The 9,839-nt window shown below is 43.3% G+C and overlaps 1 non-coding gene across 1 annotated transcript; it reads right to left on the bottom strand.

Moving 5' to 3' along the window:
* Positions 1-8,341: 8,341 nt before the first annotated feature.
* Positions 8,342-8,494, bottom strand: LOC120101186 (5.8S ribosomal RNA). Its single transcript, XR_015679280.1, has one exon. It is a non-coding gene; the product is annotated as a 5.8S ribosomal RNA (ribosomal RNA).
* Between the last annotated feature and the right edge of the window lie 1,345 nt (positions 8,495-9,839).

The following is a 9,839-nucleotide window of genomic DNA, read 5'->3' as shown; positions in this document are numbered from 1 at the left end:
AATAAACTTAGAGACATGAATTTGTTATTTGGCCTTAAACTCATGTGCTTAATCATCTCAGCTTCATTTTTTAATAGCAGAAAAGGACGAGGTATAAGCCATCTATGCTGAAATGTGTTGTATAGGCACAATACGTGTACATCAGAGTAACAATATTAATTTTAAATCAATGAGAAATTTATATTAAAGAAAATCTTTAAAATCTAAATTTGTATCAAATAAGTTCTGTGCCAATGTAAAAGATCATAATATTAGTTTAGTGAGAAATATAAAAATAATTATGTACAGCTTGAAGAAACCATTGAAGGGTTTTTGCCCCAATTCCCTGGACTTTGGGGGACTAAAAGTAGTTATTCTGAGGTTGTTTTTCTGAGGAATTTAGAAATGCGTATAATTTAACAGGGAGGAATTAGCTCAAACTAATTATACATAATCTCCATCGGTGGAAAATCTTGTATTTATTACTAAGCTAAAGTTATTATCTTTTACATTTGAAAGTATATTATAATACATTACATTCTCTCCCATGATCTCTTACGATGATCTTTTAAACAGTGAAGTAAATTTGTGCATCTTTTAAACTCATCTATTATTTCTAGCTATAAGTTTATAAGCTGTTTAGAATTTGTCTATAGAGATATTCTATCTTCTGTTAATTAAGTAAACATTTGTTCTTTCATATTTTTCTTTATTTTTTATATAAAGAAATATACTTGAATACACTCTACATTCTCTTTACCAAATCTCACCATATTTCCTATAATACATCTCCTGACACATCTGTTTACCTTTTAGATCTCACCAAAGAATCAGAGTCTAGTGTTACTCATGAAGGGAATCTATTGAAGCACAAGCAAATTACCAAGGCAATACCCCCCAAAAAAATGAATAATTCTTCATTCACCAGTAGCCATCAAATGCCAAAAGCCCCTCAATATGGCATTGGCAAGGGTTGGTCACCCCATCTAAGCCCTGACTCTAGCTGGCTTGATCATGTGAAAGTATTGTGTTAACACAGGTGCTGTGGGTTCATGAGTGTGATAACCATGAGCTGTCCAGAAGACAGCTTTTCATTCTCTATACCGAACAGCTATCACAATTTTCTTGATACAATAGAGATCAATTCAATGTTCATTGCAAGAAGGCAGGAACATAACCCATCTAATTTTGATGGAGATGTTATTAAAAATTTTAGTTTCTAAATGCCTTTTATTTATGTAAAATTCCAGAAAATTTTATTTCTGTTTATGGTCTGAAACATCTTCCTTTCATTCATAATGAACACAATGATACTTCTAACTTTTGAAATGACATTATAATATGATGTATATGGATCAAATTTTTATAAATTTGTGTGCATGTGTATCACATTTTTCAGAGTATTAATTTTTTTCTTAATGTTTTCTAGATGTATTAATATGATCATAAGATTTTCAAGTAAAATAACTTATGCATTATTTTACTAACACAAGTCTTAATTTTATATCTCAAATATTTTCTATTGCATACATACATTAATTTTAATTGTCAACATTTGCTTGATCAATTAGTTCCTTGTTCATTAAATTGTAAATTTATACTTTTGTGTTGAAACTAACTTTTGTAAAGTTTGCATACATAATTTTCATATTTGTTCAGTTGATATCACATGATTCATAAAATTCTTTCTCTTCAAATAACTACAACATAAAGTTTTATTAGTTTAATGAACAAAGACTATTAAATAGGAAGAGCTGAAATGGTTTGCAAACCCATAGGAAGAACAATAATATCAACCAACTAGACTTACCAGTGCTCCCAGGGTTTAAACTACTAACCAAATAGTGCTCATGCAAAAGCCTATTGCTTCAGTTGCATATGGAGCAGAGGATGGCATTGTCTGGCATCAATAGGAGGAGAAGCCCTTGGTCCTATGAATGTTCCTTTCTCCAGTGCAGGGGAATGGTATGCTACTGGGGTGCGAGTGGGTGGATGGGAGGAAAAGCATCCTCATGGAAGCAGGGTGTGGGTTGTGGGAGAGTGGGTAACTGGGCAAGGGAATAACATTTGCAATGTAAATATGTAAAATATCAAGTTAAAAAATGTTACCGTTGCTCTTAATAACCCTATATAAGTTTTTAAAATCCACTTGCCAAAATTCTTACTAAGTCTGTTTTGTGTTCACACATGGACTATGATGGATTAAAACCATATCTGGGAATATCTTCTCAATATTAGACATAACAACTGAATATGTGATTATTTATATCCATTTTTTGTTCAAGAAGAATCCGATGCCAAAGAAAATTTCCTCTTTTTGATTAGCATGGAAATTATACTCAAAATAAGCTAATAAAATAAAGGATACCTGAGTGTATACACATTCACATACATATTCATATACATGAATATGTGTGTATATATGTATACATGATGTAGGCTTCCTTCACAGGGCATCTAGGCCTTAACAGTTCCCTTAGGCCTACACATTGCATCTAGGCCTTCATCTTTTCCCTAGACCTTTAACAGCCAGCAGGTTTGCCCTCTGACCCATCAGTCTGCAGAGGAATTCATAGAGAAACCCTGTCTCAAAAACTAGGGGAGGGAGACAAACAGATTAACAGATTGATCGCTCTCTCTCTCTCTCTCTCTCTCTCTCTCTCTCTCTCTCTCTCTCCCTCTGTGTGTGTGTGTGTGTGTGTGTGTGTGTGTGTGTGTGTGTGTGTGTGTATTCAACTGAGGAGGCACTGGCAAATAAATGTTTGCCCCTCCTCTGTAAGCCAGGCCACCCCAATACTGCCTTTCCTTTTCCTTAGTTTGTTTGGTTTATTCCAAGTTAATTGTATCTGTTTCTTTAATTTCCTCTTCATTTCTTTAGTTGAGTCAGGGGTCTTTGCACATAAGCCCTGGAAATCAGTACCTGGATCAGGTCTGCAGCCTGCTCACAGGGTTCTACCCACCTCCACCACTCAAGTGATGCAATTAAAGACATGCAGCACCACACCTGGCTTCTTTTCACTGTACATTTACTTTAGTTGCAAGGTTCATTCAGCTCTGAGAGAGGAGGGAGGGAAGGAGGGAAGAGAGACAGAGAGTGACAGAGAAACAGTGACAGAAAGGGAAAATTGTAGGTTATTGTTCCATCTCTTCGATCACTGTCTGTTGTTTGCCATCTTGGCAACCATGCCCCGAAACCCTACCTTGGGTAAGATCAAGCATAATGGCAGCAACCATATAATTCCTGCTTAGTTGCACTGAACACCCCAGTCATCACTACCTGTGGAGAATTGTAAGGGGGCTCCTCTGATCTAGAGAATAGTACCCTTGAATGAAATGAGAAGCACAACAAGCATTATTTGTTTTGAAATATATGATGTGGAAAGAACTATATGTGTGGATTTACAGACTGAACGACAGAGAGACAGACAGACAGGTCGGACAAGACAGAACAGGACAGGACAGAACAGGACAGGACAGGAGAAAAAAACAAGAACACAAAGAAAAACTCAAAATGGAAGTCCGGTTCCAAATAGTCTCTGTCTGCACTGTCGCTCTAGTGTTGGCAGTCCAGCCTATAAAAGCTTATACATGGATGGTTTTGGAAAATGCTGCTGGGTGTTCGGTTCAGGTCCAAGATTATTGTGGGTAACTAGACAACAAAGAAAGCAGTTAGACTGACTTCTACAGTGTTCACACAGAAGAACCTAACAGAATATATAATGAATTCTAGCAGTAACAGCATAAACAACCAATGAGAAAGTGACCTTATAATATTAGTAACTGCAACAAAATGGCAGACTAGCTAGGTAACAGTTACCTAGCCATTAACTAATCTGACATAGGCCTTCTTCACATTGCATCTAGATAGGCCTTCCTATCTTCCTCTCCAGTGCTGAGACCAAAGTGAGATCGAAGTCATGCATCACCATGGGTGCCTTCCTTTTCATTTTTTTCTTTCATCCTAGGAAGTGTGTGTGTGTGTGTGTGTGTTTGTGTGTGTGTGTGTGTGTATGTGTTTGTATGTGTGTAGAGAGAGAGAAAGAGAGGGAGAAGGAGAGGGAGAGGGGCAGAGGGAGGGAGAGAGAGAGTGCTCTAGAGAGAGAGAGCACTCGAAAGAGAGACAGAGAGAGAGAGAGAGAGAGAGAGAGAGAGGAAGAGTGGAAGAGCGGAAGGAAGAGTGAGAGTGAGGAAGAAGAGTGAGAGTCTCCTGTAGCTTTATTCACCACTTACATACCCAAGTCTCCAGGTAGAAAATAACTGAGAAGCAGAGTGGGAAACCCTGGCTCATGACTACCTGGCTCATGACTTCGGTAACAAAAGACGGACTAGGAGACCTGAATTAATTAGGGAGAAATCCCAGAAGACCAGCCTAAATCTCAAGCATAAAGGCTGAGGAAGCAAAAGGCAGAAGTAAATTGACCACCACCCAGGTGTGGTCCAGGTCTGTCAGTTCCACATGCATCAGCCAGGCTCAGCAGAGGTCATGAAGTGAAAACACTGGGTGTTTATTACTTGGTCTTTCATCCTGTGCCATAAATACATGGGAGAGGCCTCTGTCCAACAATCCCATGACTTCTTAACTGTAGCCATGCAGTTACAAAGCGGCCAGGCCCAAATCCAATATGGCACACTACATATCCCTATCCCAATCCCCCAAAACCAGCAGTAAAGCCACCAGCACCAGAACAGAGGAAGATGAAATCTCTAGTCTGAAAAACTAGAGGAGGGAGATAAACAGATCTCTCTCTCTCTCTCTCTCTCTCTCTCTCTCTCTCTCTCTCTCTCTCTCCCCCTCATAATTTGTTAAAGTGTTCCCTTTGTGCTGTGTGGATTCTACTTTATTAACCTAGTTTCACATCGTACTAGCTCCAAAGAGGAGTCAACAGTCTCTTGGCGTGCAGGCAGTTGTTGCCTGCTTTAAATATTTTTTGGTGGTTTTGTTTGTTTGTTTGTATCAAAACCCAGGGCCTGCCTTCGATCAACAGATCCAAACCCAGTTCTCCAAGGAAAAAAATGGAGTCAAATCTGAAGTCACTGGCATTTAAGTCATCTGCCATTGACAGTCATAGGGGATGGGAATATCGTGCTTTCTCCAATGGAGATTCACCTGGGGATGCATCAACCACATATAAGGGCAGGCCTGGGGTAGAACGGGGTGGCGGATGGGGAGGAAGGATCTGGAAAGAACTTTGCGATGGGAAACTATGATCAGAATGTTGCACAGAAAACAAAATTTGTCCTTTAAAAAAAAAAAAAAAAAAGCACCCGATATCTATCCAAAAAGGAAAGGAAAAAAAAAAAAAAAACTGACAGCAGAACTTTACTAACTGCAAATGTTCCATCTCCCTGTATCCAACCACTCCACTCCCAGATAGGTAGATGACAGTTTGCACTTCTGTCCCAGTTGTACTATCCAGGTTAATAAAAGGGGAACCACCTCTGTGGTTATGTTTTACACACACGAAATAAAATAAAAGGAGTGGATAGACGTGCCTGGCATTTTAAGATGCTCAATTTCTTTGCATGCTTCATTTTGTTTCATTCTTTTAAAGGTTTATTCATTTATTTTCATTTATATAAGTATACTAAAGCCATTTTCATAAACACATGGCAGTAGAGTACATGGGATATCCCTTTGCAGAGGGTTGTGAGCCACTATATGGTTTCTGTGGCATGGAACTTAGGACCTCTGGAAGAGCAGAGCAGTGAGTGCTCTTAACCTGGGAGCCATCTTTCCAGCCCTTCACATGCTTTATTTAACTAAACATTAAACATGAATCAGAAACGCCAAATCTTGTAAATATGGTCGAGATTCAGCCTTATTTAGAAATCCAAAGCTGGCAGGGCGAGGCTGGGATTTGAGAGTGAGCAAAGGGAGTCTTCCTCTTTCCCTGAGGGTGTGCTATCAATTCCATTACCATTTCCAAACAGCTGGGTGTGAGTCTAACTAAGGTTTTCTTCAGTCATTTGCCATGAGCCAGAGCACTGAAAGGACAGCAAGGGATCAGACATTCACTCTGAAATCATCACTCACTGATTTCAGGCAGAAAACTTGCCCCCCCCCCCCCAAAGGCACTGCCTGGCTCAGAACTGAAGCAAAGCATGCTTGGGCAGCAGCAGTATTTCCCTGACAGTCCTTGGGGACATGCATATTCTCCAGCCCCACTCCACCCCCTCTTAGCTAGCTCCTGTCCACCCCTCCCCCTTCCCCTACATACAGGGAGCAGGCCTCCTGTGTGTGTGTGGTGGTGGGGGGAGATGGAAATATCTCTTTAGAGAGAGTTCGGGTCTCCCAAACAAATAAATAACTAGAAACTTCATTTATATCCTTTATATCATTGAGCATACAGTGGAAGACGGAAAAGGAACAGGGAAACTAGGCCAACTGGTAGAGCCCCTTTCATTTTGTTTCAAAATTCAAAGAAACAACACTACCTGGTTTTCGTGAAAGGAACAGAATGGTAAAAGTTGAAACATTGGCTCACCACTTAATACTTTGGCTTTTAATAAAAGGGCCAACAGATCTACCTCCTATTTGGTAAAAAAGAGAATGAAAACCCACAAAAACGTTCTGTCAGCCAACTTCCCTTTAAACCTCTGTTAAACAGGAAGACTGGTTTTTTAAAACATCATTTTAAATATTTAAATATGTATTTGTGTGTGTGTGTGTCTCTGTGTGTGTGAGTGCCTGTGTGTGTGAGTGCCTGTGTGTGTGTGTGTGTGTTTGTCTGTCTGTCTGTCAGTGTCTTCTGTATTGAGAGGATGTGCTGTAATACTCGGGGCAGGGTGGTCCAGGGCCCATGGGTGATGCCACACCGCCTCCCCAGTCACCTTCCCTGCAGGGCCTTCCCAGAGGTCCCATAGCCGGTTTTGGCGCAACACCACGGTGGAAGGGCGCATAGCGGCGGCCAGTCACCGACGGGGGGGGGCGATCACCCACCAAACCTAACCCTGATCCCACCCGGGGGCCCCCACCGCACCCCACGCCCGCCGTTGGAGCGCCTGCCGACCCCCTGTTGGGAGGAGCGGGGGGGGGCGAGGGGGGAGGACGGCGACAGCGGGACACATGGAGGGGGAAGAAAGTCGCGCGGGTGGAGGGGTCGGGAGAAATGGGGAGTGGGAAAGTTCCGTTGGGGTCACCGGCACAGGCGAACGCACGCCCCCAGGTTGAATCCCCTGGGCGGACTGCGTTGACCCCACCCATTTACCTCTTAACTGGTTTCACGCCCTCTTGAACTCTCTCTTCAAAGTTCTTTTCAACTTTTCCTTACTGTACTAGTTGGCTATCGGTCTCCTGCAGGTATTTAGCCTTAAATGGAGTTTACCACCCGCTTTAGGCTTCATTCCCAAGCAACCCGACTCTGGGAAGACCCGGGCCGGCGCGCCTGGGTCCGCTATGGGCCTCACACCATCCACAGGCTGGGCCTCAATCCAAAGGACTTGGGCTCCCCACGAGCGGTGTCAGGGAGTGGGTCTTCCGTACACCACATTCCCCACACCACGGCACACAGCAGGGATTCGGCGATGGGCCCTTCCCTGTTCACTCGCTGTTACTGAGGGATTCCTGGTGAGTTTCTTTTCCTCCACTGACTAATATGCTTAAATTCAGCGGGTCGCCACATCTGATCTGAGGTCACGGTCGAGAGAAGAAGGAGGAAAGGAGGGGGCGCGCCCTGCCGCGGGCGGACGGACAGAGAAGACAGCGAGAGTGTGCCAGGGTCCCAGGCCAGGGCCTGCGACCTCTCTACCCCGGCCAGCTCCCACATCCTGGGGCAAGTCAAGTCAGCGCACGGACTCAGTGGCATCCCACCGGCTGGCACCCGAGCGGTCGGCCCCTGGCAGAGTGACGGGGTAGGAGAGGTACCTGAGACAGGCCCCGCGGTTGAGGTATGGCCCCTACCCTATCCGCCGCTTGCAGGTCGCTCTCTCCACGTGCACTGGCGGGTGAACAGCGGCTGTGGACACACCGACCCACTGGGCAGGTCCCGCCTCCCACCAGACCGCAGGCACGATGACCGAACCCGGGGACGCGGCCCCTCTCGCGCCCAGAAAACCGACCGGCCCACGCCAACGCGTCCACACGGTGAGGAGAGCGGGTGAGGACAGGAGCGGGAGTGGCGGAGCGAGCAGTAAGGAGCCACGAGGAGGGTGGCCGTCGCGCGGGGCCAGTGGATGGGGAGGATGAGGCCCGCTCAGACACCGGGCATAGACGACCGCTGGACGCTGCCCACGTCTGAACTTCGGGAGACGGAGGGCCTAGGGGAGAGGTGCTGCGAGCAGAGTCTCAGCCACGCGACAAGCCCATCCCCCGCCACGCCCCAGAGGCGGCGAAACCGCAGGGGGGCAGCAATTGATCCTCAAGTGACTCTCAGACAGGTGTAGTCCAGGGAGGAACCTGGGGCAGCAAGTGCGTTCGAAGTGTCCATGATCAATCTGTCCTGCAATTCACATTAATTCTTGCAGCTAGCTGCGTTCTTCATCAACGCACGAGCCAAGTGATCCACCGCTAAGAGTCGTATCCGTATCAAAATTTCGGGTGCCGAATCAAGTAACGTGGTCAATTCGGTTAGTTCCCAATATGCTGCAATAGTAATAAGTGGACTGTTCAGTATATAGAAAAATTTTCACGAATGGAATCAAAATTTCCAGGGGAATTCAGTGAGTTCCCAATGGGAAATGCTTGGAGGAGTGTGCTTTTGAAGATATAGCAATATTTTAACAAACGGAAAGTAAGAATAATGGTGAATTCAGTAGGTTCCCAATAGGATTCGCCTGTATTAAGGGTACTATTCAAGATACAACAATGTTTTAACGAACTGAAACATTGGTTTTTTGTGAATTCAGGTAGTTCCCATTAGCAGGCTCTAGTAATACGTGTACTTTTAAAGATTTATCAAAATTTCATGTGCCGAATGTAACTAACTTGGTGAATACAGTTAGTCCCCAATAGGCCACAGTAGTAATAACTGGACTGTTCGGGATATATGAAAACTTTCACGAATGGACTCAAAAATTCTAGGCGAATTCAGTTAGATCCAATTGGGACAACCTTGGATGAGTGTGCTTTTCAAGATATAGCAACATTATCACGAACGGAATCTAAGTATCATGGTGAATTCAGTAGGTTCGCAATAGGATTCGCATGTAATAAGCTTGTTATTCAATATAGAGCAACGTTTTAACGAACTGAAACACTGTTTCTTTGTGAATTCAGGTAGTTCCCATTAGCAGGCTCTAGTAATATGTGTACTTTTAAAGATTTATCAAAATTTCGTGTGCCGAATCTAAGTACCTTGGTGAATTCGGTTAGTTCCAAATAGGCCTCAGCTGTAATAAGTGGACTGTTCGGGACATAGAAAAATTTTCACGAATGGACTCAAAAATTCTAGGCGAATTCAGTGAGATCCCAATGGGACAACCTTGGATGAGTGTGCTTTTCAAGATATAGCAACATTTTAACAAACGGAATCTAAGTATCATGGTGAATTCAGTAGGTTCCCAATAAGATTCGCATGTAATAAGGGTACTATTCAAGATACAGCAACATTTTAATGAACTATAACACTGTTCCTTTGTGAATTCATGTAGTTCCCATTAGCAGGCTCTAGTAATATGTGTACTTTTAAAGATTTATCATAATTTCGTGTGTCGAATCTGAGTAACTTGGGGAATTCGGTTAGTTCCGAATAGGCCGAATATTTTGGGATATAGAAAAATTTTCACTAAAGGAATCAAAATTTTTAGACGAATTCAGTGAGTTCGCAATGGGACATACTTGGATGAGTGTGCTTTTCAAAATATAGCAACATTTTAACGAACGGAATCAAAGTATCATGCTGAATTCAGTAGGTTCCCATTAG

This window comes from Rattus norvegicus, chromosome 2, assembly GCF_021556685.1.
Source record: "Rattus norvegicus strain SHRSP/BbbUtx chromosome 2, alternate assembly SHRSP_T2T, whole genome shotgun sequence".
Taxonomy (NCBI): domain Eukaryota; kingdom Metazoa; phylum Chordata; class Mammalia; order Rodentia; family Muridae; genus Rattus; species Rattus norvegicus.
Note: the sequence above shows the minus strand (reverse complement) of the source record. Positions and strands in the feature narration are given on the sequence as shown.